Source organism: Dermacentor albipictus, chromosome 6 (assembly GCF_038994185.2).
Source record: "Dermacentor albipictus isolate Rhodes 1998 colony chromosome 6, USDA_Dalb.pri_finalv2, whole genome shotgun sequence".
Lineage (NCBI taxonomy): Eukaryota > Metazoa > Arthropoda > Arachnida > Ixodida > Ixodidae > Dermacentor > Dermacentor albipictus.
Window position 1 is genome coordinate 86246323 of NC_091826.1, and position 21060 is coordinate 86267382.

Sequence of the window (21060 nt, forward strand, 5' to 3'; positions counted from 1 at the left end):
TACATGAATATATCCGAAGAGGAAACGAAGATCGCCAACCCAGGGAAAGGGCCAAATAAAACGGAACAAGTTATTGATGCGCTCGTTTCCCGAAGACGTTGTTTTATTGTGAAGAAGGCCGAATCTGGTAAATACGTCTTAGCTATGCAGGTGCGAGCACCATTTAACCGGCGTCGAGACGCACAGATACAGAGGCAGAGGGAGGTGTGTCAGCTGACCGTCTTGCACGGTCAAAGCGTATCGAAGGAAGAACATTACTGACAATGACTGTGCGGATTGGGAAGCCGCGAGGATGCTGCCACGCTCCTAATTTCAGTGTTTCTTTCGTGTGCTTTTTTTCCCAACATCGTACGTCGTGCGTGCCGCTAGAAAACACTTATTTGAATATCTCTCGTCCATATTTCTATATCGTTTTGAAGCTTTGAAAATTTGCCCATTTGAACATCTTTGAGTAGGCGCCAAGCAGAATACTAGGAAAAGTTAGTTTATCAGATGTGCCAGTGATCGGGAGCAGGAACTTAGGCTCTGCACGAACGCTAACCTACTCTTAAGAGGCGGTTAGGTTTGAGGATCCCACGAAACGAATATTACAGAAATAGAGAACAAAGCAGCGTTTCAGCACTTGGTGGTTCTTTATGACCATAACGCTTAAGACAATTCTGCTTGTTAATAGCAGTGGGTACGATGCGCTCGACATCTCTTACCCCGATTAGATTCTCTCAGAAATGTAGACCAAAGTAGCGCCGAGACATCTATAAGTGGTCCATTATATTAAGCAGTAAGTTGATTTCATTGCAGACCGCTTACGAGAAAGTATGTACGAACACTGGACTACGTTCAGGCACAGATTCCATTTCGCACAAAACCTTTGGGTGCTATGTGAAAGGCAAGCAAAAAAATTATGGAGATTCAACGCACATCCCAGAATCTATTTGAAGCAAAGCTTTCGCGAAGCCGGTAATACAAATGCTCTAAATTTTTAACATTTCAATCTTGCACCTCTGGCGAAAAGGAAAAGGGCGCGCGGTCCTGAGCTGTCGCGCACTCATGCCGCGTGACGTGATCACACTCGTCGATCCTCTCGCAAAGCTAGTTAGCATTGGCAGAATACAAGCACACGCGCGGTAGTGGTCACCCGACTGGGGGGCGTTGCTGGATGAATCGGTGAAACTGCAAGCGGTTTTGATGTAAACATCATCTTCTGCATGCAAGTAGTGCATGCTCGGACGCTTGCTTTGTGAAATATTGACACGTGTAGTTGTCTTTATCGGGCGACAAGTTTTGCCGCGTAACAAATGTTATCGCACAGCGCGGAACGCGCCTGCATGTATCCGAAGTTTCTGGAAAGTAATCGATGCTTCTATCCGCTGTCTGTTGTCGCCGAACCTTGTGTTATCTGATTTCATCGTTTGACACGAATGGTGTAGAACATTTTAGAAGGCATGCGAGTCCCAACGTTTAATCTGGAATATTCGATGATTGCTGTATAAAAGCCGACGCGCTTGACCCGCTGATCAGATTTTCGACGATCGCCGAGCGTGTTTGCCGCTATCGTTGTGCTATAAGTGTAGCCTGTTTTGTGGGCACAGGTTCGCCCAATAAAAGTTAGTTTTGTCGTTCACAGTATTGCTACTGTGTTCCTTGACGTCACGACCACGTGACAATATTATCGTGCTTTACAAGCAATAAAAAAAAAGAAGGCGGTTATGGCTTAATAGAGCATCAAGCTACGGTTTGAAGGTCGGTCATCATCGGGCACGTGCTTGAATGTTTTTTTTTTTTTGTCAGATACTCGGCAAGACAGCTGCAGCACCTTGCAGCCATGGTCAGAAAAGTCCGGTCCACAATGAAAGCTTCGCTATACTACACGTCAGGCTCATTCTGGATCACTACGTAAACCGCGCAGTAAGCTGCGCACTGTCTCGCTTTGCTTTTGCTTTAAATATCTTGCACAATAGCCTTTCGGTAATAAGAAGCGCATGAGGCTTAGGGAAAGATTCATAAATCGTCTCTGGTGTGGAGCTGATGCTGGTTGGCCATGTGGCGTTTATGGGGAGTTCACTCATTCAGGCTGATAAAGGATGAATAGTGAGACAAGATTATTTATCCATCAGTAGCGAAAGTTGAACAGTATACACGGGAATATTTTTTTATATGAGAACAGTCTGTGCGCACGCTCAGGTCCAGAGAAGAGAAATCATCATAAAATTTGTTTTGTCACACAAGGATGACAGTACTTAAGGTAATTTCGAGTTTCCGTAAAGCATCTTTCATTCAAGTATCTCATTATTAGCTCTAAATACAATGCTAGAATGCCTGTAAAACCCAAAAGTTGGCGAAATCGGCCTATAGTACGCGAGTAAATTTGTGGCCCTCGTCGTGTGGGTCGATATGCGTCAGCTACTTTTCCCAGAGTATGCAAACTGTTGTTAACATGTGCGATAAATATATAAATGCAAAGTAGTGCGCAACCCCCTCAGAGTACGTCTGCAGGACACATGCAGGGATGTCATGGGAAGCACCAACAGATTTATTGCGTAAAGCACTTTCCGGCAGGTTCGTACTAAGAACTATATACACAACGCGCATGTTCGCAAATGGACTCAAGTCTCAGAGTGGTTCGCCAATGTGAAGAGGTGCCAACACAAGAAGGAACTATTGAAACGACACGATTTTTCAGGTTCGCCTTGCTTTTACGCCACAGTCCATTAAGTTCGGAATGCCGATCTGGTCTTTGCCACTTTTCTTGCAAATTTTTCAAGCTGCTTTGGCTCTGTTTCTAACAATTCATCCTACTGCTGCAAAGAAGCTACGATTGGATGGTTTCTTCTTTTTCTTAATTTCTTTGTCGAGATTTCTCACTGCTCCGACAATCTGTTTGCCTATCTTCTGTCATGAAACCGATGCCGTCAGTTAACTAGTATGCGTGTTTTCTTGTTTGCTAAATAGTTTTCTTGTTTGTTAAGGTTTGATATTTCATTGTTTCTGTGAAATGTGGAGAAAATAAAACTCGGAGTGATATTGTTTATACAAGTAAAAGGCATCAATGAACTGTAACACTCAGACGAAAGACCAGCTTTATAGAATTTTCGCAAATAAGACTCGCGGTCACCTTACAATGCCTTACAATGTCACCCACATCGAAGTGGAAACAATTCTTTGGGTGGCTGTGTGCGGACTTAGACGAAGCCTGCGAGATCTTCGCAATGACATGCTTGTGATCGCTTATTTCAGATTTGCGAAAGGTATATAAAGAACACTGGAATTTGAACCGGTTCTGCATGGGATTTCCCGTTAATCTGAAGAGAGACTTAACGACTAATACCTAGGAGCCTTGAAGTATGCTGAGGCATTCCTCGAGCAACCTCGAGTTCCCGAGTAACTGAAGAGGCACCTTGTCCTTCATTTGCTATCATGAGGGTGGTTGAAACCTGTCGGCACTTCTTTCGCCCTTGAGCACAAAAGGCACTCACTAGCAATTGCACTTATTGAGAGACACCGGGCCTACAACAATACGGTGATTCAGGCGAACAAGAAAGAGCGAGAAGTAAACTTTATTGGAGGCGCTAATTAGTAGTTGAGACCCTGTTAGAGACGCTAGCATGGAGGCCCTGTGGCCAAAATCTACTATCGCATAATGAAGTTTGGATCTCAGATACCTCCTGCCCTCTATGGTGACTCGTCATCCCGAAAATTGAACTTTCAGTTGAAGGAATTATTTGCAAACGAGACTTCTTTATGATACTGGCACAACAACTAGCGTTATACTAGATGTACTTTTGATACCGTGGTTATAGCAGCTTTGTCGTCACTTCATGGTGACAACAGCAATTCGCAATACATGGCATTGGTTTACTGGACACTAAAGAAACTCACAAATGCAAGTGAGAAGAATCGCACGATAATGTCCTAATAAATACCTGACCGCTATAATATCCGTGGGAATGGTGCAGCAGACGAGGAAGCTGGACAGGCTCTTGATAATAATGCCATATATGAACTTCCTCTAACACGAGGGGAATCGCAGCCCATGCTAAGACCGAACTCGGCCCGTGGTTGCAGACCAATATTGTTCGATCAGAATTCAGAATATTCAGATTTATTTTACATGGACCCAATTCGCTCCAAGTTTAAATGCCGTCTATATTGAATACAACCAGAAACTATGAAATGCTGATTCACCGTCTGCAGCTCGGTACCGCGTATAAGAAAAACTCTTTCTGCATAAAATTTAAAGAGTTGATAGTCCACAATCCATTTGTGGCTGCACGATTTCAAATATAGAACATCTGCCAGAATGTCCGCGACACGACACACGAAGACAACGTTTAACACGTGCTTTAATGGTACTCGAGAGGCCCTTCGGCCTCAACAATATCTGATGTCCATGATCAACATATTCATTGCAAAGACAAATATGGGTAATGGCGCTCGAAAGATTTCTGGACGCGAGCGATGTTCTCAGGAACTCTCGAGTCGATAATTTATCACTCCGTGTTTCATTTGGCCCGACTTTAGCTCACTCAATGCATGGATTCATGCGCCTTCGTTCGAACTCAGTATTTTCTGTCGTCATGCCCTCACTTTAATGTGGTAATGTTACCAGACATTGTGTTGACATTAGTGCACTTACGTGAATAGATTTTGTGTTGGCATTAGAGCGCTTATGTGACTGGATTTTGTGCTGCTGTATTTCTGAGTTGTCTTTCAGTTTTAGTGTAGCTTTAGTAAACTTATGTGGATGACCTTTGTCTTACTGTGTTTGTGAGCAACTTCTAAACATGATATAACATTGATATGATATGACATTGCCTTCTACTCTCAGTCACTGATTGATGCCGGTCGCAAGCTACTACTGTAAGATTCAAAAGAGCCGTTGAAATCACAGTTTGGCCACCGAGACCTGGCTTTTCATGTTGCCATTTGACTTCTGTTTCGTCAAAGTCTCCGAAAAGTTGGTAAGCTGGTGAACGAATAAAGGAGGCGACAGCCAGAAAAAGCCTATTGCTTAATCTAAGTTGCACCGGACTGATTCGCATCAGCCAACGTATACTGGTAATGACGATTGAAAATAGCTAGCTAGGAAAAGGAGGACCCTTTCGCAGTCACTTCACAGCCAAGTGGAAACTATTTAGAATTGTCGGGATTTGTTGCCAAGGATTACATTAAATGTCACAACAGCGACCGAGGTACAATATTCACCCCGTATTTCAGCAGTTCATGAAGAGTAATAAATTAAATACTGGGATTTTAGTGCAAAAACCACGATATGATTATGATGCATGCCATAATGGGGGACTGCGGATTAACTTCTGCTACCTGTGGTTTCTTGCAGGTGGGATCCGGCGTTTGTTTCCACATAACCAGCAAGCAACACAAGTATACTTAAGACACCGAGAGCCCAACAGCAAAACTACACAGCCGTTAGCTTGTATGCGCATGACAAATTCATTCTTCGTCTTTATCATTGCTGAATTTGATTATAATGATATAATATTTATTTACGTGATATTCACGGTGTCTATGCGATCGTTGAATGCTTTCTGAAGTAACGTATGTACGTACTCAAGGCCCAGCTGCGTTGTCGGCGAAGCCTAGCACAATAAATTGGCTGCCAAGTGATCTTTCGCTTGGGTCCTTAAAGGTTGCTTCACTAGGTACAAATCTGCAAACAGTGAACAGAAGTGAGCTTTCCATTTGGCAGAAAACGTATCGCCCACGAAGACGTTAACTTCTCCCCAGCGAGAAAGCTGGAGCTTTTCTTTCCCTCCTTTATCGTTTGGAGCTAGGCACGTATTCGTCTGTGTGTGATCTCCACCGTGGCAGTACTATATACATGTCAAGTACTGGCACAATCATGCTCTGTTGTTTAGGACCTGCATTTGTTTACACATCACCAGCAAGCAACACACGTATACATAAGACACTGAGAGCCCAACAACAAAACTATACAGCCTAATACAACAGCAAGCAATCTGCTGGCTCGCCGACTCGATAACGTGCCGTTATGAGCAACGCAGGTATGTGAAATAGACAAAGAAATATTGTAAGTTTATGGAGACAGCGATGATAGTTTACCGACGGCCGCTTGAAGGAAAACCACTTAAGTAATATCACCGCCCCTACAGTGTATGTAGTTCTGCGTTGTCAGAGCAATATTTACGTTGTTGCAGTGCTTTTGATTTCCGCATGGAGTAGGTAAATACGCCGTAGCGCAAGCCGCGAAATGGTAGTATATATTGGAGCCAGTGGTTGATTTCGGTTCGGCACACGGTGATCTTGTTCCAAGGTACAGAAACGGTGCATGCTAAGACCTAGACAAGAGACGCATAGTAAGTTTGTGGCAGCAGTTGTGTCATGGCTTCACTGACATTGTTTCTCTTTTGCTTTCTTGTACTTAGAAAGTTTGACTTATTTTTCTTTTGCATTGTTTTGCTACTTCCTAGAGGTTCCGTTTTTATGTATGTCAATCATTACTGGACAGGCCTTGCATTGTTTCGGAATTGGATTAATTAAATTTCGATAGATTTGTCACAATACTGAACTTGTAGCGCGACGCAGCTGATATGAAACTGGTATGCTTGAAATAATGACGAAACCGTCGTTTTCTGAAAATACATTTCACCCATATTATTGTGCTGTTCAAATATATTGACAAGTTTACTTATATATCCTTTTCTGTGGGACCGCACTTCACCCACTAACGACATGAAGTTATCGCTCAGGGCAAGACGCGCCTGCATGATAGGAGCGTACCGGAATGTTATCCATGGTTCGATGTGTCGTCTATTGTAACCAAAGCTTGTGTAATCTAGTTGTATACCCCATGCGAATTGTGTATAGTGCTTTCTGGAAGGCACGCGGGCACCAGTGATTAATATGGAAACTTGGATGACTCATGTATAAAAGCCGACGCGCTTGACGGGCAGATCAGATTTTCGGTGATCCATGACTGTGTCCGCCGCTATCGTTGTCCTTTGAGTGTAGCCTACCTTGAGGGCACAGGTTCGCCCAATAAAACGCTAGTTTCGTCACACACAGTTTTACTACTTCCTTCACCGTCACTTCTACCTGACAATATCAACCACGCAAGTAACTATCAACCACTTAGGTATAAACTTTTTTAAAAACAGGGTTGAAGTACCTCAGACAGGCTGGCCAACGTTTCGATAGGTGGACCTATCTTCGTCAAAGGCGGCCTCGTCATCCTCGGTGTGTTAGTTTTAAAGGGTTAGTGCAGTGACGTCACGTGCGGGTGTTGTCGCTGGCGGCTGGTTTTAAAGAGAGAGATTACAAGAGGGAACAGGCGCTGCCGTCCGACGTCTGTGAGCCTCATTCTCAAGACGAAGGGACAAGAGCGTGAGAGTGGGCACGCGGGGAGGAAAGAAAAGAAATAGAAGCAGAAAAAAGGGGAAAAGAAGGGGAAAAAAAAGCAGGGGGGTGCCAGGGCCGTACCAAGACACAACAAAGGGGGGGGGGTGAAAGAAAAAGAAAGAGAAAAATGAAATCTTTAAGAAATACGGGGGCTTGGGAGCGTGTTGGGGATGCGAAGGGTTAGGAGGTAATCCGGGGGAGTCGTTGGCGGCATGTTTTTGAGGCATTAGAGCGGCCGGTCAAGCAATAGGTCGAGTAATTTTGAAATAGTTAAGGTGGCGACGGGGAGTCTGCGGTGCAATGGTGGGTTGACTGAAAGGCAGCGGCATGGTCTTTCAAGGGGCACTGCCCCACGCGCTTAACGTAGGTGTCGTTACGGCGGCATCCAGAAGGCGATGGTTGAGGCGCCGAAGAAGGCATATTGACTTCGGAATGTGTTGTCGAGGGGGTTTCAAAAAAAAGGACTAAAAAAGGGGTAAGGGGGAAGGGGGGGGGCGAAATCGGTATAGCAAACAGGAGGGCGACGCGTGCAGAAGCGGGCGCGGGCAAGTGTACATGGAAGAAGGGGATCGTAGTACACTTGGTATAGACGTAAAATCCTGAAAGAGTACATTAAATTGAGTAGTAGGCAGGAAATTTTTTTTTCTTTTTCCCTTCCTCCTCTCTCCCCCTCTCCCCCTTTTTCCTCCGAAATGAAAGAGTAGGTGAGGTTAAGAATTAAAGTTGGCTGGTGGCCTAATGTGTTTTGTGTATTGGTTGATGATATGAGAGTTTCAGATTTAAGTTTAAGCCTCAACCATCGCCTTCTGGATGCCGCCGTAACGACACCTACGTTAAGCGCGTGGGGCAGTGCCCCTTGAAAGACCATGCCGCTGCCTTTCAGTCAACCCACCATTGCACCGCAGACTCCCCGTCGCCACCTTAACTATTTCAAAATTACTCGACCTATTGCTTGACCGGCCGCTCTAATGCCTCAAAAACATGCCGCCAACGACTCCCCCGGATTACCTCCTAACCCTTCGCATCCCCAACACGCTCCCAAGCCCCCGTATTTCTTAAAGATTTCATTTTTCTCTTTCTTTTTCTTTCACCCCCCCCCCCTTTGTTGTGTCTTGGTACGGCCCTGGCACCCCCCTGCTTTTTTTTCCCCTTCTTTTCCCCTTTTTTCTGCTTCTATTTCTTTTCTTTCCTCCCCGCGTGCCCACTCTCACGCTCTTGTCCCTTCGTCTTGAGAATGAGGCTCACAGACGTCGGACGGCAGCGCCTGTTCCCTCTTGTAATCTCTCTCTTTAAAACCAGCCGCCAGCGACAACACCCGCACGTGACGTCACTGCACTAACCCTTTAAAACTAACACGCCGAGGATGACGAGGCCGCCTTTGACGAAGATAGGTCCACCTATCGAAACGTTGGCCAGCCTGTCTGAGGTACTTCAACCCTGTTTTTAAAAAAGTTTATACCACAGTGTGCCATTCCATCTGCCAGCCCCTTTCTTGTTTTTGGACATCAACCACTTAGCTATTCACTTTTACTCGCGTATAATCGATTGTTTATTTGATTTCTGGTATATGATTGATCCAAACTTTTTTATGCCTCTAGGCAACACTGGTACTATAGAAGACGATATATTCGAGGGCTGGAGATTAATTTCGACCGCGCGGTGTTCTTTAACGCGCTCTGAAAGCATGGTACTTAAGGCAAATTTACATGTGTCATTGTTAACATTTGTTACAATGCACGTTGATCATTGCCCCTGTATTCTAGACGTGCAGAAATAGTGCTTGTAAGGTTTGTGTTTTCCGTGGGCTGCTTTGTTACTCGTCATGGAACAAGGCGACCGGTTAGTAGTGTATGCAATTCTTGTATTATAAACTATATGGAGTCTTTGTAGTGAATATCTAGGAAAGGCAAACAAATGGCCTAAAAAAAGAGGGATGGAGTTAAAATTTTTTAGGTTGAAAAGGCCCATGCTTTTATGCATTTTCTTATGCCTGCTTTTGCTCTAACGTTAGTTTATTTTTCCTCATCGTATCGAGGGGTTGATCATTTCTTGTTGCGTACAAGACGCCACCGAGCTGCTTTGTGACGTAGCGCAACATTAACAGCTGTAATCCACTGCAAGTTCAAGACATTTGATAACGGCCTTCCACGGAAGTCGTGAGTAGGGAAGGGGAGCATATCGGAGACTACGAGAAGCTGAGAGCTGTGGCGCTGGATACTACCCATCATAAGCCAGATAAGTTACCATGCATGTTGCGGGAATATAAAAAAAAAGTAGGCGCTAGTAGCCAGGATGGCCATATATAGAGCGGTGGAATTAAATTAAACTTATGCATCTGTGTACTAAGGGAGACATCGTCTTATCTCCCATCTTTCCTGAGACCGATACTGTGCCTTTCAGTGTCTAAACGTCTATTGTTGCGAATGTTCTCTTGACATTATAGAGCGCTTATTGCGAATTTGTAGAGCTGCACAAAGCAAAACGCCACTTCCAAGCTTTAAACGTTATGGAACATTCTCAAGCTGCCGCAAGAATAAAGCGCTCCTGCTTTGTTGCAGCCATTCGGTAATACCGAGGGAAATCGTCGACTGACACGCACTACGTGAAGAACGTCGTTTCACGTATACTCTGTTATATATTAACGCTGTTCAGTTCCTGGATGCCCTCCACTGGAAGTGCAAAACATCGCTTGTAAGACTTTCCGAACAGGCGCACTGCTGTTATGGATAGCAGGACATTTCGTCGCGTGTGGCAACGAATAACACGGTCGCGGCCCAGCAGTGACAGCTAGACTTGATTACCGCTCGCGCGTTTACCTACCGCAGTGTCCAGCGTCCGGTATTCGGACAGACGGCGTCGCAGCCTCATCAACGGCGATGCGATTCGGCGCATCGACCTCGGCCCGTGCAAACAGTCGGAGGAGAGATAGCGCGCGGGCCACCATCGACGCGGGCGCGTCCCGGTGGTCCGCGGTCTTGGCAGATGACGAGGTGGACGATGCGATTGCCAGCGGGTGGTGATCGCTGCGCGTGCATTAAGACGGCGCCAGCGAAAGAGAAAAAAAGGCACGTGCGCTGAGAGACAGTGGAGTGTGCGCAGTTTCCTCGGCAAAACGAAGCACTGGCTTCGCGTAGCGTGCTTCGAATGGCCCCCGCACAGGGGTAAAACGCCCACGTCGAGAGCGACTGGCAGTCGCGGTGGTCCGAGCGCACGCGCGCGCGCCCTTCTTAATTGCTTTGCGTCGAGAACGCGCAGGACCTCGTCCCGCCCTGAAGTTACGTATACTCTGCGGCATATCGAGGAATCCGGGGGACCGCGGATCCCGCCCGGACAGGCTGCGCCATTTTTCGGGCACCTGCTGCGCTGTCGCAAAGAGCCGATTAATGAAGTGCGGCGGATAGCTCGGTGATTGCGCGGCCTTTTGGGGAGATAGCGCGAGGAGTTTACGCTCCGGCGCTCGTTGTTTCTGGCTTTTGTAGCCGGTGCGGAGTAGGTGGGGACAGGCGAGCTGCATGAAAGCTGCATGGTGAGGGCTATTAGTGGCGCGTGGCACGGGCGGCTTTTGAGGACTCAGTGGAGCGATTCAATTCAGCGACACGGTGGGTGGGCTTCTCCTTCTTCGCTCGGTGCCACAGAGAACGAGCGCGTGGAGCGGCGAGAGAGAAAATGGGGAGAGGTATGCCTGGAGTGCTACAACATCAGATGGCCTAGGCTCTTTCATGTCTGCGACAGGGTGTCCCCAGCCCACAGGGCTGTCACATCGTCAGTATTAGAGATACATTATTTCTGAGCTCTCCAAAGCATTTGGAATATCTGGCAACAAGCGTAGAGCGCCTATTGGCGCTGCATTTTTTTTTCGTAAAACACGCCCTTCTCGTCGAGCACTGCAACTGCGGAAATGTGCATTATGGGTCATGCGCGTCATCGGCTAAGGGTGACCATATTGATTGATTGACTGAATAATTGATCGAATAATGGATTAACTTTGCTTCGCAAAAGACTGATCATAAGATAAAGAAAGGTTTAAGAAACAAAAGAGAGGGCTCTTTGATTTCTGCATTATACTAAGTCAATGCGGATGCCTGGAGCTACGGCATCAATGAAGGTATTCATGGGGAGATGTGGCAGGATGCACGTAATAGCTACAGTACATTGTAAAAGCTTAAATATGCGCGGCTAGCATGGTTACAGCATAGGTGGCTCGTTTCGAAGGTATTCCGTCTGACGCCTATTCTGGCGGTGTTTCCTAACTCAGTTGAATTATTATTATTATTTTTTTTTGATGCAGTATACTTTCTCTTGACAGGTGGATAGTGTGTTGTCGAGAAACACTGAAAAACCAGGCGCGTCTCAGTGACTTAGAAAAAAGAAATCGTAACTGAATAGGTTGGTTTTCTTTAGCTGCCACGTGATCAGGGTCGGACCCCCAAGAATGAGGGAGAAGACACAAAGAGGTCAACCTGATGTAGTAATCATTTAGACTCAGCTCAGAGCGAAGGAGAAGAGGAGAAAGAGAAATGTGTGGCGAGTGGAGTGGAGGATAGACAGTAGGATTTTTGTTACGGGTTTCATACATTTGCGGATAAGGCAAGAAAGGACGATAAAAAGGCCCAAGTGAAGGATTCAGCTGAAGCTGCAGTGTGAAATGTAGTGCTGTGTTATCATGGTGTGGTCTCGCCGTATCAATATTTCGTGTTCGAAGGGCTTCACTTACAGCCTTGAATCTGGGCGTGTACGTATGGCATCGCAATCGCCATTGTCATGAGCCCATAAAGCGGCTGCATCTGCTTGGCCTCTTCCAATGTTACCGCATTGAAGTTGGCAGCCGTTTAAAGAAGATGTCATACCGTTTCTGAACTGCCCTATTGCAAACATCTCTTCTTTCCGCAACAAGTTCTTCGTTGGTTCCCCGACGTAATGCAGATAGCATCCAATGGAGGGTAGCTTTATATAGAATCGCAGAATATAGACCATTCCCGGGGCATTTCCGAGATAACTCCGTAATGTCCAATGAATTATGTATGCCACGCTGTTTTACACCACAGAATTACGGTTCAAGTACGGGAAACATGACGGATAGCCTACAGTAGCGTTATTCATATGCCGGAAAATATTATCGGTCTTTGATTGTTGAGTATAGACCAATAAATTAATAAATAATTGCTGTACTAAATAACTTACAGCTTCTTCGTCGCTCATTTTCCTGAAAATTTACTCTTGATGGCCAGAAATAAAGGCGAACAAATTGTTTTACTTTTTGTTGATGTGGAAAAGTGTTTGGCCATCCTGGGGTAAAGAATTGAAGTGCTGCACGCATGGCTGCAAGATCGGCAGCCGTTGTTGATGTCAAAAGTGTAATTCTAATTTCGACTCAGTATACAAGAATTCTCCAATAAAGACGGAGACTGATGCTACGAAATTTTCATTGCTTAAAATTATAAATTAGTACTTTTATTCATTTGCGTGTGCTCACCAGAAAGTTAGATGCACGCGTCGCACAGTTTCTACCAATCCTAGGTAACGTCAGTCAAGCCATCATTTGCCACCTTGCTAATATCGCCTCCTATATGTGTTAGCTATGCCTTGCTACATGTGTTATTTCACGTCAAAGCAATATTATTTTGTGTACCGATCCTCGAAGCATCACAACGATCTTTTTACGTGTCCTATCCCTGTTGCAAAAACCTGCGTCTTCCAGTGACTTCCAGTGTGAAACCAGCGCGTTTTTTGACACTGGGTCGCACTGGGTACGCTGGGAGTCACTGGGACACCAGTGGGAACACTAGATAAGAAATGGGTCACACTGGAGGACAAGCTGGTTTCATTACTATGACGCTGGGGCGCACTGGTTCGTGCTGTACACGCGCTTGTTCTCGCTACAGTTCCCTGGCTCGCATGGAAAACTGCACTGGTTGTGTTTGTGCCACGCTGGTTCCAGTACGGAAGGTACAAATATTCCATCGCTAGATACTAATATCTTCTCCTAAATAACCCACCGTGGTTGCTCAGTGGCTGTGGTGTTGGGATGCTGAGCACGAGGTCAGCAGCCCGGCCACGGGTTCATTAACGTACACCTAAATCTAAGTACACGGGTGTTTTCGCATTTCGCCCCCATCGAAATGCGGCCGCCGTGGCCGGGATTCGATCCCGCGACCTCGTGCTCAGCAGCCTAACACCATAGCCACTGAGAAACCACAGCGGGTATTTATGATACTATATGGCTAATAAAGATAGTTATTAAAGGGCTCCTCACCAAGGCCCATAGCAAACTTTGGTTATACGCTCAAAGTTGTTACGTGTCCTCTATAGGGAGCGTTCTGTCGCAAGAAATTTTCACAGAGGGCTCGCGAGAGGGCCGTCAGGTTTCACCTGATGGTCCCCGAGTGGGTCTAGCCAGGTGACGTTGTTTGCTTGCGTCTATAGTGGACCGAATAAAGTTGTTTCACTCACTCACATCGGCTCATTAATAGCCGAGACTAAAAAGATTTCAGTGCCATGAACCCATGATTTCAGGAGGCGAGCTCCACTGCATAGCGAGACACTCTCTCCACTCGCACCGTCTAGCCTCCGTAAACGAAATTCCGTCCCTGCGTTCTCCTATACAGGACCTCGAGGATCGCGTGACACATACGTCACCGGCCCCACCTTCATGTCTTTTCGCCTCGCTTTTTTTTTTTTTGTGACGCTGCGCAGTAGCTGTTGTGATTGTCTGGTTCCGCGCAGTGCACGATTTTGCGCACTGTGCACAAGGAAACATGACTAGCGGTACAATTCAGTGCTACACGACTACTGAGGCAGAACAAGCGGATCGCAGAGCAAGACCACGCGCTGAAACATGGTAGAAAATGGCATAGTTTCGGTACTTGCGCACGTGAGTGCACGACTACGCAAACAAGCAGACGAAGCGGAAGCACATCTCTCTTGCTTCGGTGCGAAGTAAAATAAAAACAAAAACACGCACACATTCCGTTTTTGTGTTTTATTATTTCTCTAAACTTCGATTCGCCAATTCAAGCAACAGATCGCACAGATAACAGATGTTGCCTTGAATAATTCTCGAATTCACGTGCCACCACGAGCGACGTCACACTGCGGACCCGAGTACGTAGGCGCAGGGACGCGAGTACGTCACCGTCCCGCTTGGAGCGCAGCAGCCGCGAGGAGAAGAGAAAACGGCGTTTGGGCTGAAATTTTAGACCTTTCCGCGGGGCGTAGGGGAATTCTTTGCATACACGATCGTTGCCGCGCATTGTATGCTCTGCGCTTCTTGGTTCAAGATGGCCAGGCCAGGTGAGGGGCCCATTCAAGGCCATGGCGTCAGGGCAGTTCCAGACCTCGCGTGGTATACGCATAGAATTACGTGTCAGTCTCGAATAAAATTTATCCGTGTTGATGGCAACAACTTGTCTTTTACGGTGATGATGCTTATCTCGTTGAGCAGATCATGACTTGTTTTCATCAATGGTCTCACAAAAGGCCAACTTTGTTTCTTATCTATATTGATGATATTGTAAACTGTCTGAAACAACCATGGTAGTAGTGCATGCACATAGGGCCCAGAACTTCTGTCAAATGTTTCATTCCATGAACCCATAGAATAGATGTTTAGGTTTCTCAAATCGAATGCAATGAAATGATGAAAAAACCAAACATGTAATTTTCGGAATCATTTAAGAATAAGCGTTTACCAGTATAGTTGAATTTAAAGAGATTTTTATGAAGAGGAAGCTCGACGCACAAACGAATGTATAACTATATACATAGGAAAAAACTTAGTGGTAGACGCGCAGGCTCTTACAGGCAAAGTTACAGCGCTAGTTGACAGCCTACCACTTCCTCTTCGTCTCCCTCTTGCGCACACGGTCCTGTCCAGACATGCCGTAGCATAACCCCCGGTGGTTGGAGCGTCGTACCGGCGCTTGTTAGAATGATAGGGAACTAAATGAACAGTATGGCATTAAGCGGGACACGTGTACGACGTGTCCCGCTTAAGCTGGGATGACGATGGCGTGTATGCAACAGTGACGATTTCGTAGTTTATGTGACAATCTTCGTAATTCCCGGTGCGACCTGCTATAGCGTGGCAGCAATTTTTCGCTCAGGCCGACGTGGCGAATTGCAGTCAGCAGAAGAACGAGATTTCGGGGAGAGAAGTCAAGGTTCCGGTGGCTACTGTCGTAGCAAGTCTTTGTGATGCTTGAGCCCCTGCAAGTCGGTCATTGGCAATCTGGCGAGCCATACGAGCCCTATCAAGGTCGTCATGAGCGTATTCCGCGGTGTGTCGCAACACCGAAGGTAGGAGGGTGTCAAAGGGCAGAGTGGGGTGGCGACCAAACAAGACGTATAGAGGAGAGAAACCGGTGGTGTCCTGACGTGATAAATTGTATGCAAATGTCCCGTAGGGCAAAATGCTGTCCCAAGCATGATTGTCTGCTGAAACGTGCATAGACAACATCTCTGTAAGGGTGCGATTTAGTCGTTCAGTCATTCCGTTCGTTTGTGGACGATATGCGGCTGCGAGCTTGTGTTCGGTGGAGCAGGAACGAAGTATGTCTTGGACAACATGGGACAGGAAGTAGCGGCCACGATCTGCCAGCAGCTGTCTTGGCACCCCATGGTAAAGAATCACATCTTGGAGTAAAAAGCCCGCTACCTCTGTAGCACAGCTAGTGCGCAGGGTACGTGTAATAGCATAGCGGGTAGCATAGTCTGTTGTAACGGCTATCTATTTGTTCACGTTTATCGATGTGGAGAAGGGGCGAAGAAGGCCCATGCCAACACGGAAGAAAGGTTCCGTGGGAACATCGATTGGATGAAGGTGGCCAGCAGCCTGCGTACGTGGCCTCTTTTGAAGCTGGCAGGGTTCGCAAGCGGCAACGTAATGTGACACAGAGCGGTAAAGGCGTGGCGAGAAGAAGCGACGTCAAACTCTGTCGTAATTGCGGGACGTGCCAAGGTGTCCGGCAGTGGGTGCATCATGGAGCTCAGCAAGAACAGCAGCAGGGAGATGACGAGGGAGAACTAGCAGTATATCTGGTTCATCAGCGCTGATGTTGCGTCGGTAAAGAATGTCGTCATGGAGCACAAACATTCTGGCTGAACGATCTGATTGTCTTGATGTCAAACGCTCAACGCTCGACCAGAGATAGCCGTCCTTTCGCTGCTCAGTAGCGATGTCGCGAAGGTAAGAAATGATCAGAAGGCAAGTGTCACTATCCCGTTCGTCATTGTCAGGAGAATCGACGGGATGACGACACAAGCATTCGGCGTCCTGATGTAAGCGGCAGGATTTCTACATCCCAACGATAGAATACTCCTGAAATCTGAGTCTCCTTGGAGAGCAAAGACTACGGACAGTTCTTGTTATAGCTGCCAGAGTTAAAACTTATATTTGGTAGATTTGCTTGCCAAAACCAGGATTCGATTATGAGGCACGCAGTAATGGGGGACTACGGATTAATTTTGACCACGTGGAGTTCTTTAACGTGCACCCTATGCACGGTAAATTGGTGCTTTTGTATTTCACCCTCATCGAAATGCGGCCTCCGTAGCCATGATCTGACCCCGCAACCTCGTGATAATCAGCGTAGTGCCAAAGCCACTCAGGAACCACGGTGTGTGACCTGAGCGAGTCGTTGGTAGGCCTGGTAACGTTACAGTGGAAAGGATGGCCCGTCAGTATGCAAGTGGAGAGAGGGTCGCCAGTGGCAAGACTAAGATGGCCCGTGCTCGAAAAGTCGTCGTTGCAGCTACGTTGTTTACTCAGGAAACTACCAGGGAAAGGATAGTTGATAATTCCTGTCCCCTACGTTAGGAAGACCGTCAATGCGACGCTGGTGGTGCGCAGATGCTCCGGACCAAACTTATGCTGGAGGGACATCAATTTGCCGAAACTCCTATCCTTAGCTTGGACGTCAACGACGGCAAGCCACCACCTGCTGATGAGTTTGCTATGATCGCTAGGGAGGAATATGCCGAACTGCTTACGCACGGACTAGGATTAATCAAGGGGGCACTGGTTTGCAAGGCCCATTCTGCACATTACGCGCTACAAGAACCCGTAAGGAAATCAAAAGGTTTATTGCGCTGACCATTGAAGTAGCCGCCTGTGGTCGTCACGTGAGTTCATCTATTTCCTCATCTTTATCGCATTCAGTACCCCCCGTGGTTGCTCAGTGGCTACGGTGTTGGGCACGAGGTCGTGGGATCGAATCCCGGCCACGACGGCCGCATTTCGAAGGGGGCGAAATGCGAAAACACCCGTGTACTTAGATTTAGGTGTGCGTTAATGAAATCAAGTTCAAATTTCCGGAGTCTCTCAATAGAGCGTGATTTATAATCAGATCGTGGTTTTGGCACGTCAAACCCTTTATCTTTTGTTTTTGCATTCAGTCTCGCTACAACGCAGTGCACCCATTTTCTGCCGAGATTATAGTAATGGATAAGCTACATACAGCTAGCTATTTTTCTGCAACTAGTACTTTATACAACAGAGAAACTTTTCGTGCGAAAGCTAGATAGATATCCAGAGGCAGTTTTTTTGTATCGATATGGTAGTAGGTGTCACTTTGCAAAACACACATAGACAGACACGCACACACAAGCGCACGCGCTCACCTGGCTATGTACTTCTATGCTGATGAGTACGTAATTACCCGCCATGCTGCCATAGTGGCTTAGCACGGTACTTAGCAGTGGCTTTGTCACATAGCATAGCATGGGACTTAGCAGTGGCTTTGAAATCCCAGATCTTAACTTAATTAATTTTGGTGCTTAGGTTAAAAAATTATGGGGTTTTACGTGCCAAAACCACTTTCTGATAATGAGGCACGCCGTAGTGGAGGACTCCGGAAATTTCGACCACCTGGGGTTCTTTAACGTGCACCTAAATCTAAGTACATGGGTGTTTTCGCATTTCGCCCCCATCGAAATGCGGCCGCCGTGGCCGGGATTCGATCCCGCGACCTCGTGTCAGCAGCCTAACACCATAGCCACTGAGCAACCGCGGCGGGTGGTGCTTAGGTCAAACAGACGTTTTCAATAATTTGGACATATGTACTGATCGATCTCACCTAAACACTGTAACTTTTTGATGCAATAGATACCTAATGAATTTAAACCTTAACAATTGCAAACACGTGAATGCAACCGGTCAAATCATTCCTGCGCCGTCACACTTACTAAGCAATGTTATCCTCAAATGAAGTCTTCACATCACTTGTTATGAAGCTCATTTGGACAATGAATTGAAGGAATTATGTATATATATTACCGCCTAATGCTAACTGTATGCTATGATATTGATGCCGAAATGTGAGTAATGCTGAGTAATGCTCACTTGTCACTAAGACGAGTCGATAAAACGTTGGTCCGTCCTAAACTACAATGCATTGCCTGCATTCGAGAGCATAATTATGCTAACCTACACGTTTTCGAAACAGCTCGGAACAACTGCAAGCATTTTATTCGTTTTGACTGCAACCCTTATGACCATTGCTACATCTATGAAAGCAAGCTTATCTTTATCTTCCTTATTTCTCCAAAGAAAGGTGTTCAGTTTGGTTATAGCACTCAATTTATTATCATCAAATCTATGCTTAATTAATCATTCAAAATCTAACACATTACTCTTTCCGTATTGATCGTTACGATAAGCTCCGGTAGCGTCCTTGCGAAACAGATAATTATTTTAATAATTTATTTAATATATGTCCAACTAATAGAACCACCTTCCCACCAGTACTGCATTCATATCCGACGGCACTTTATCCGTGAAAGCTCTGCTTCCTTTTTTTTTTTCAATGCCACTGTATAAAAAAAATTACGTTATTTATGATATATTTCCCTCCCTTGCGGTGAACGTGCGCCATTTCTCCAATGTCGCTCTTTTTCTCTTTCTTGAAAGCAACAAAAAAGTGGAAGAAACTTGCCTTGCTACTTAGCGTTATAGTTTCCTGAATCTTTGATTCACGCTTCTGTTATTAATTCTTGTCATTAAGCACAACATATGTAGCAATTTCAGTTTTTTATCCCATCATATAAATATGCAAACATGTCCCTTTTTAACATATGTTCTTGTTTGCAGCGCATTTATTAATGTGGGGATTTCGTATTTCCCACTCTCCTCTATAATGCGTCGGCTATTGAATGTATGGGAAGAATAAGTAAGTAAGTAAGTAAGTAAGTAAGTAAGTAAGTAAGTAAGTAAGTAAGTAAGTAAGTAAGTAAGTAAGTAAGTAAGTAAGTAAGTAAGTAAGTAAGTAAATAAATAAATAAATAAATAAATAAATAAATAAATAAATCATATTCTGCTTATATTAACCTTCTAGATAACCCGCCTATTATGATTTGTAAAGCAGTACTTATATGCAATTGTAACGAGTCTTTCTTTTCGGCAAGCGAATGTCCGAACCCTCTAAACCATTCAGAAAATGCTGGCAAGAGTGAGCGTTCTCTGTAGTAATAGTTGTTTCTACGAACGAGTCTTGGTTTCAGTACCCAGGAAGACGATGCATGATGACGTCACGATACACGGGCTCCCACTTTTCTCTAATCGCCACAGCTGCCTGAAGAAAGGGCAGGCCAAGTAAATGCGCGGAGTCACACCGCTCCACTTAGTCTTACTACCTACTACATGACGTCTGCAAATTTTCTTTTGTATAGAAACGTCAGAGTAACGTCGTTTTGGCACGTTCCACACTTCGAGAGTAACATAATTATACACTTCAGCACCTTACAAGGGAATCCCAAGCTTGATACTTGAGAATTTCAGGGGCGTTTCTCCTTTTAGGCGAAATAGGCGGCGGGCAACACTTCGGAAAAACCGCATCGCGCCGCAACACGCTTCAACCACATTCGCCACCATGTTTCACTGGAAGGCCACATGCAGCGTGGAGATGGGTGCGGGACGGCGATGCAAATGTTGCCTCAATACGTTCACATGATGCCGCCACTTCTGACGTTGCGGCGAGCTTATTGTTTTCGGGAAGATGGCATATTGCCTAATATAAGCCTGAATTATTATCCCGCTCAGGGCTGCGAACCATCATGTCGTGTCGTCATCCGACAAACGCCGAACATCGCACTTCAAGTTGCACATTCTAACTTTAGCGCAATACATTTTTAATGCGGTAACCTTGTACGGACCGTTGGCAGGCTGAGTAAGCGCAGTGGCATAGCCAGGGGGAGGGGGTTGGTGGCTTACGGGCTTCACTTATGTTTAATTCCAATGGCGGAGTCGGAGCAAGTTTTTCTGCTCGTTTCGGAGCAAGTTTGTTTCAATGACAGAGTGAGGGAGGGAGTAAGGTGTTCCAATGAGAGAGTCGGAGTGGATTCCGAGCGGGAGCCACTCCGTGGAGCAGAAAAAGATGCCCCGTCCAAATCGGCGGAGTGGACCGGAACTCTGCGTGACGTATTTCCTTTGCCACGTTTGTCTGCTGCGAGGCGCCACTGGTCACGACTCGCGAGGAAGCAAAAGCTGCTGCACGCTTGGTGAGACATCCATTCCGTACATTTGAAAAAACGACAGGTGAACAGCGCTGAAAAGACAAGTGACGGGTGCGGCGGTGCTGGGAGCAAACAGCGGAAGGAAATGACAACACGCAAGGCATCCTGGGTAACTCGGCGATAGAAGTTCCACTTCCGCCTTGCTCTGGCGGCTCATGTTGTGTTCCACTCGCGGATCTG

General features: G+C 46.1%; 1 protein-coding gene across 4 annotated transcripts in view; it reads right to left on the minus strand.

The window, feature by feature from the left end:
- Window positions 1–21060, minus strand: part of LOC139061264 (uncharacterized) — a 49428-nt gene that overhangs the window by 21855 nt on the left and 6513 nt on the right. The window contains exon 1 of one of the 4 annotated variants that reach the window (XM_070540984.1): window positions 5566–5599. The exons of the other annotated variants lie outside the window; for them this stretch is intronic. The gene's annotated coding sequence lies outside the window, so the exon portion shown is untranslated. Of the gene's footprint in view, window positions 1–5565; window positions 5600–21060 lie in introns of those variants that run through there. 4 annotated transcript variants of the gene reach the window in all.